The 6,964-nt window shown below is 37.0% G+C and overlaps 1 long non-coding RNA gene across 1 annotated transcript; it reads right to left on the reverse strand.

Annotated features, from left to right (window-relative positions):
- Nucleotides 1–2,062: 2,062 nt before the first annotated feature.
- On the reverse strand, nucleotides 2,063–5,964 carry LOC149206548 (uncharacterized). The gene is made up of 2 exons (XR_016251931.1): nucleotides 2,893–5,964; nucleotides 2,063–2,789 (listed from the first exon to the last, which is right to left on the reverse strand). It is a non-coding gene; the product is annotated as an uncharacterized LOC149206548 (long non-coding RNA).
- Between the last annotated feature and the right edge of the window lie 1,000 nt (nucleotides 5,965–6,964).

Consider the following 6,964-nt stretch of genomic DNA (forward strand, 5'->3'; position numbering starts at 1 on the left):
AAAGAACTATAACAGCAAACATAAACTAGTAAATAATATACACACAAAGACGCAGCACCTGATCAAAAGAGCGGGCCCAACTCTCTGATTAGGGTTGTGTTAGCCACAAAAAAGATTAGAACAGCAAAATAGGTGATATTTTATTAATCTGTAACAAGTGATTACAATATCGATGGGGGCATCCCCATTTACAGGAACAATCTTTCTTTTATACACAGCACGGGAGAATAACATATCTCCCTGAAACAAGGTAACCGCATATTCAGAAATATACATTAGTTGGAACGGCACCAACACCAGATAACCGAGATAGCAAAAAGTCCCAAGAATAGTTTTAGGGAATCGTGACTCCAGTTGCGTGGCCTCCATAGGGCTGGTCGTTACCAGTGTTTCTACCAAATGTCAAGCAACTAAAGAAGAAGCAATTAAACAGCTAACTAGACTGGATTGGGAGACATATTGGCAGTTTCTAGTAAAACCACAGAAAAATTAATACAAACCAATTTATTTATTAGTTAATTTTGAAAACCTGTTTGTATTTTTAGCTCTTAAAAAAATAAAAGTAAAAATATGAAAATACTCTTGGAAATCTTAAAAAAAAGGTACAGTGGTTGGAATTTTAAAGAATAATGTATACCATCTAAATTTTCTAGAACAGGATACCGCTCTTTGAATTCTCTAAAGAAATACATCTATGCTACTTAACAATTAATATTGAATTAGACAATTGTGACTCTCCACCAGACATTTACAATAAAACCAATGCAGATATAAGAAAATTATCTAAAATAAAATCATTTTAGAAACCAACGAAAAAAACTAGATAAAATATCGCCATATAAATTCTCGGGTTACGAAAGAAGAAGTTAAATAAGAGAGTAAAATAATTTCCATCTTCAATAATGACCTCCAAAATTTGCATATTCTTTCCTGGATGTTGCCAAACCCAAGTACGCCAGTCTTCCTAATGCCGAACTTAGATGTTTGTATTTCAATTTGAGAAATGAACCACATTTTACAACCTTTTAGTTTGCCATTCCTTCTTGTATTTTGTAAGAGTGTAGCTTATGTTTTCATGTCAAGAGAGCCTGCCACTTCACACAATTTTAACAAACACTAATCCCTACATTTGACTTTGAAATCACAAATTATAGTTCAGTCAATTTATAACATTCTGTCCAGAGAACAATTTGAAAAATCATTACGTTATCAATGCAAAGTTTAAATGCAATCAGAAGATTGAAGCATTCGTTCATAGCATCGGAGGCAAAACATGTGTAAAACCCGACAAAGAATTTCAATGAACAGAATGTTTAAGACAAACTCATATCCGTATAATTTAAGATCAACAAAGAAAATTACCTGCACGGTCCTCCTCCTAGTACTAACTGAGCTCTTTATCTATGTTTCTTATCTTTACAAATTTCTGTTCAGGAGTAAGACCAGCTACTTCAGACCGGAGATCCTTCTCTCATTTCAATTTGTTATCATTGCTTTCAACCCTCTGATATTACCTTTCTATTTGTTTTTTGATTTTCACATTGAGTTGCTTACCTGACATTCCCTTAGTTTTATATCAAAGCTAATTTTGCAAAACCCCAAGCACATCTTAATTTCCATCCCAACTCAAATAAAAGTGGATCTCCATTGCAAACTTGTATAATCAGGCCTCGCTACCTTGGGCAATTGACTTAAAACAGAGTCCCCAATAATAAAGTCCGTCCTGGATACCTAGCATTTTGTAAATTGTCTTATTATATTCATATTCAGGCAAGCTATCTTCCCATTTCAAGCACAAGTTTGAAACAGGAAATACAATACGATCTATATTCAGTTTGGAGTAAAGATACTGATGATTGACACGCAGTGAGCCTATTCAGATAGAGGTTCATAAAAAGTAATGCCTGCAAGGATGGAATGGTCAGCTGAGTAGGTAGACAGCACACTGTAGCCTAGCCTAATAGGGACTTCTTGTCACTGAAACATGACCCTCAACCTCCCCCACTGATAAAAGAGAGAATAAAATTTCAAAATAGCACTTTTCCTGACAACACTAAGGAGATACAAATAAGCAGTCTGAACAATCAAATTAATGAGATCGTCAATAATTGTTTATGCATACATTCATCTGAGAAAATTCATAAATGTTGTCAATAATTATTGAATGAATAGTACAGCTTTATGGCCCCTGGTGGATAAAAATCCATTATTGTGGTCACTTCGTAGAACTTTCTGGACAAAGTTCCATGCTGAGCATGCTATTAGTTGAGGTGACCTATCTTCAGAGCAAAGTCACCATCCTGGCCTTAAAATGACAAAAATTCTTCACCAAAAACATTGCTGTTAAGAACAATAATCACTACCTCAAGACACCTTAGATCTTCCATCTACTGGGCGGTCTGGATATGTGTTGCTATCAGAAGCCCTCAAAAGTTTCTATGAAGTTATGAACTTCGCAGGAAGATAATAATCTGCTCATCATGCAGAGTAAATGAGAAGAAACGCCATGCTACCTCATGTTGGTATGCAAATGTAATCTAAGTGGTAATGCTGTCTTGACAGACCATCATCCTTTGAAGTTCCAACTGGTTTTACTCAGAAATATATTACTTGGCAACAAAAAAAGCCTCTTTAACGTCAGAAATATATCCTTTAATAAATCCTTCCCGAAGAAAAGCCCTTAAGAAGGTATATTCAACAATCCTTCCAGCACCATATTTTAGCACGCACTTCACTGTATTGTAGGACGGGGTGAACGAGGTCTAACCGGTGTCTTTGATGGACTTACCCTGAAGCCAAGAGAGAGAGAGACGATTTTTAGCTCAATAGAAGCAGATCAAATGATATCGTACAAAATCTAAAAACTAATTCAGGATGCCTGATAGAGTTTACCTTATTGGCAATGACCCCAAAATTGAACCACTGCAATTTAATGCAGCCATGGCACTTTCAGCCTGTCAAAATAAGATATATTATAAAATTCTGTATTAGTGAAATATGGAGGCACTTTTCATAAAAATCAAATTCAGAGCTCCAAGGCGAACATCAATGTTATACTGAATTAAAGTATCAATGATACTCTACTCTCGACTTGTAATGTACAATTCTTGGCACTTGCCATCAAGGCACTACAGCAACTTACAAGCATATTTATTTTTTTATTTATTTTTTTTATCCCAGAGGAACCTAGCAGCCCGCCTAACGCGTAACTACTAGTAAACCTCTGGAGGTTTACGACCTATCCTCCTTGCCATAAACCAGGTCACTTCAGGGGGGAACTGTCCCTGTCCACGATTTCACAAATTTCAAATTGACCAATTGAGCTGCCCCCCAGGACAACTTACAAGTATATTCTTATTCATAGAGGCAACTCGCAATTTTTCATTTGAAGGTATCATTTATGTATTGACTCGGGACAGATATGTCATAAAATCGTTGCCATCATATGAGAAATTGGAAACAAAACAGGAAACGGCAGTACGAGAAACACGGACCAAAGAGTTTTGAAATTCGAGTAAAAAACAGCCCCCCCTTGCATTATGCCGAATATGCACGTAAAGACTAATTTAGTGAATCTAAATAAATTCAAGACTGAAAAGTAAACTGCCATATGTAATGTATCAATTTTATAAATCAAATTACATTCATATCATAATATTTAGGTGCTTCTTCCTTTTTCTTTTTTTTTAATGCCCATTTTCTTCAAATGCAACCATGGGCAGAGAAATGACCAAAGAAACAGTCTTTCCATACCATTTCTGTTTCAAACTTTCTTGACCATTTCCTACAGACCCAGAACCCTTCCATATCATTTCTGAATATCACAACAGATTATCAGAGAATAAGAGAACATGGGATATCATATGCTAATGGCAGTTAACCTGGCTGTTGCTGCCCCAACAGTATGGCAATCTAACTTTAGACTTGGAACTAACATTTTAAATGCATTGATCAGAAAACATAGCGAGGAAAGCTTTGATTATGTTAAAGCATCCCTCTGCAAGTTACAATATAACTCAATTATCTGTGATAATATCTAGGTCATATAGTCACAAGCAAAGGCAATAACATTAACACTAATGGAGATCTAATCCGTAGAATTCATTCATCCCCCATCAATATCCCCAAGAGAATGCAGATTGACAGAATAGATCCTACAATATCAACAGCCCTGTATTTCTTGACCTGGAAAGTGAAGGTCGGGATGTTGATAAGAAAGATCTGTTATCACCCGCACATATATTGTATCTGTTACCAAGTGCCAGAAGCAAATTATAAATACATGCATACTTATATACACATCCATTAATATGGAACCATGTCAATTATAAGTGATACAATATAATAGTTAAGGTAAGTCATTATACATTTAAAGTTGTTTTCTCTTGAGCTTTGTGTTCTGTGGACCTTTACAGCTTGTCCCATGCAAACTTTTTTTGGGCATGGTCGGTTGGTAAGACATGTGCCCTACAGACCCACAGGGTCTATGACATATGCCATGTGTGTCTACAATATACACATATACTAGTATAGACTTAGGCCAAATGTAAGTGGTACAAAATAATAGTTAACGCATACAATTAAGGTTGTTTGTTGTCCTTCCTATTTTATGGACCTCTAGGACTCCCGCCTTGCCAGCTATTGGATGCTTCTGTGATTCATGATATAATGCCCAGATCTTCTGGAGAAATCACATAGAGAACAAAGGGTCGACCGTTTCGAACCCAAATCTAGGTTCATCATCAGGACCAGGATGAGGAGCAAGATCAACTGACCATTAATAAATATCTCAGAGATGCAACGGTAAGTTTCCAATGGTCACAAGAAAAATTAATACAAACCAATTTATTTATTAGTTAATTTTGAAAACCTGTTTGTATTTGTAGCTCTTAAAAAAATAAAAGTAAAAATAGACATGGATTCCTAGTTTCATAGTGTACGGTGTCAGATATAATGTGTACACTGGTATGCTTTGCTCCCTTCCCACATGTTGTAACTTATTTTGACACCATTAAAAGTCACAAGAAAATTTTGAAATTTACCCGTTAGTCATGGCCACATTATGACGCATATGCGAATTGTCATGGATAAAATGGTTTAATACGCGGTGTTGGCTTATTTTGTTATAATAATAATAATTTTAATTTTAAATGATTTTAATTTTATTGAAATATATCATCGAATATATTTTTATAGAATTTTAAGTTTAAAATAAAATTGTTGTTTTAATTCAACCATTAAATTTCTCGCAGTTTTCAATCGCAGATGCTGGCTCTTGTAAATCAAGAGTTCATATTCCATTTCGGTACCCCCAAGGTCATCTGAGCTTTAACAGCGGGGGGGCAGGGGGTCCGAAGTCTTGTTTTGACAAAACCACCTTTGATCACGTGGCATATTCTCGTGAATTTCGCACCCCCACCCCGACATGAAACCACATACCGCCAAGGGGCCCCCCGAAATCCACTTGTGGTTTTAGAAATAATAGAAAGGTTTCATGAGGAATGCAGTGTCGAGCAGTCGAAATGTAAGGTGGAGGCCATACCCTGACCATGGCAGTCGGAGTAATTCTTCTAAAGGGTCGTACTACTGATCGGTATGGAGACAGAGTTGAATATCCTGATGTCTGAGGGAGAGAGAACAAGGCACAGGTGTTGACCAAAGAGGGCACAATAAACTGTCTTTTTTTTCTTTTTTTTATAAAATGTTGACAGTTGTGTTGTCAACATTTAAGGTTGTAATAAATAGGTTAATACTCCTAATGGCATTTCGGGACCCGATATAGTTGGAAAGTGAATATCACTGATAATGAGGATAGTGCGATTTTCTCATTTTTATTATCAGGCCAGTTGTCAACGATCAAGTTACTTTTAAATATTTCGAATGTTGATTGTGATGTCCACGTCAGCATAAATATTTTGGGCACATGTGCCTCTGTTATGTTCAAAAGGGTAAAGTACAAATTTAATCGTGCTTAACTGATGTAATTATTGAGAACGCCATGTGATCGATTCCTCCGTATCAAACAAACTCTGATTCACAATCATGACTAAGGGTGATGTTAAGTTTTAACTTAACACATAATTACATTCACTGTATCTTACACCTCATGTCATGTAAGAAGTTATATGGGTAAGTTATCTAAGTTTTCCACTTGGCGATTGAAACTATTTTCACGGCAGGGACACAACATCAAATCCCGTGGATAGTGCCAGCTAGAATGGGAAAGGGAGGCATGCTAGACCGAACTGAGCCTAAAGCGCCAGACCTGTTAAATGTCTATCATGATCTCCTACATTTGTTCCAGCAGGCAGGGTGGAGTCGGTTCTTCTATCGGTGTTCCGATTACCACGATTTGGTAGCTCAATCATTTGCAGCAGGTTTCAATGGTAGCAGTGTGGAGGTCGATGGTTTAGCGTTTGAAGTCACAAAGCAAATTGTTGTCGAAGCCACATCTCTACCCATGGACGGAGAAAGGTTCTTTCACAGTCATATCCTAGCCAGCATAAATGTTTCGTCTTTCTTCAAAGAGGAGCACAAAGCAAAGAACTGGAAATTTGGGGTTCGAAAGGACTAGCTACAAGACAAATGATATGCACCCCTGCGGCTTTGCCAACAATATTTTACTTGTGAGGGTCATTATAACAGAGTCAATTTGTATCATTTAGATGGACAGATTAGGATTAATCCCTGCTTCTACTTGCTGGAAAGCCTCAAGCACATGGCTGCTAGGTACAGGGCTAGGGTTGACCCTTCATCACATTTTGTTTATCACAAGGCACTGATAAAACTTTTAATAGAAAGCCAGTTGATTAAACTAGGGAGGACCTGGAACCATTTCCTTTTCTGGGGAGGGTTCCAACCTCAACCTGCCAGGAGGAAAAGGGGTAGACCCCAAACCATCAGGAGGATGAAGAAAACTCAGACTCAAGTTCCTATTCAGACTCCTATCATGTATGAAGACTCA

Source organism: Pinus tabuliformis, chromosome 1_2 (assembly GCF_031772625.1).
Source record: "Pinus tabuliformis cultivar Carrire ecotype Pingquan chromosome 1_2, CPIR1, whole genome shotgun sequence".
Taxonomy (NCBI): domain Eukaryota; kingdom Viridiplantae; phylum Streptophyta; class Pinopsida; order Pinales; family Pinaceae; genus Pinus; species Pinus tabuliformis.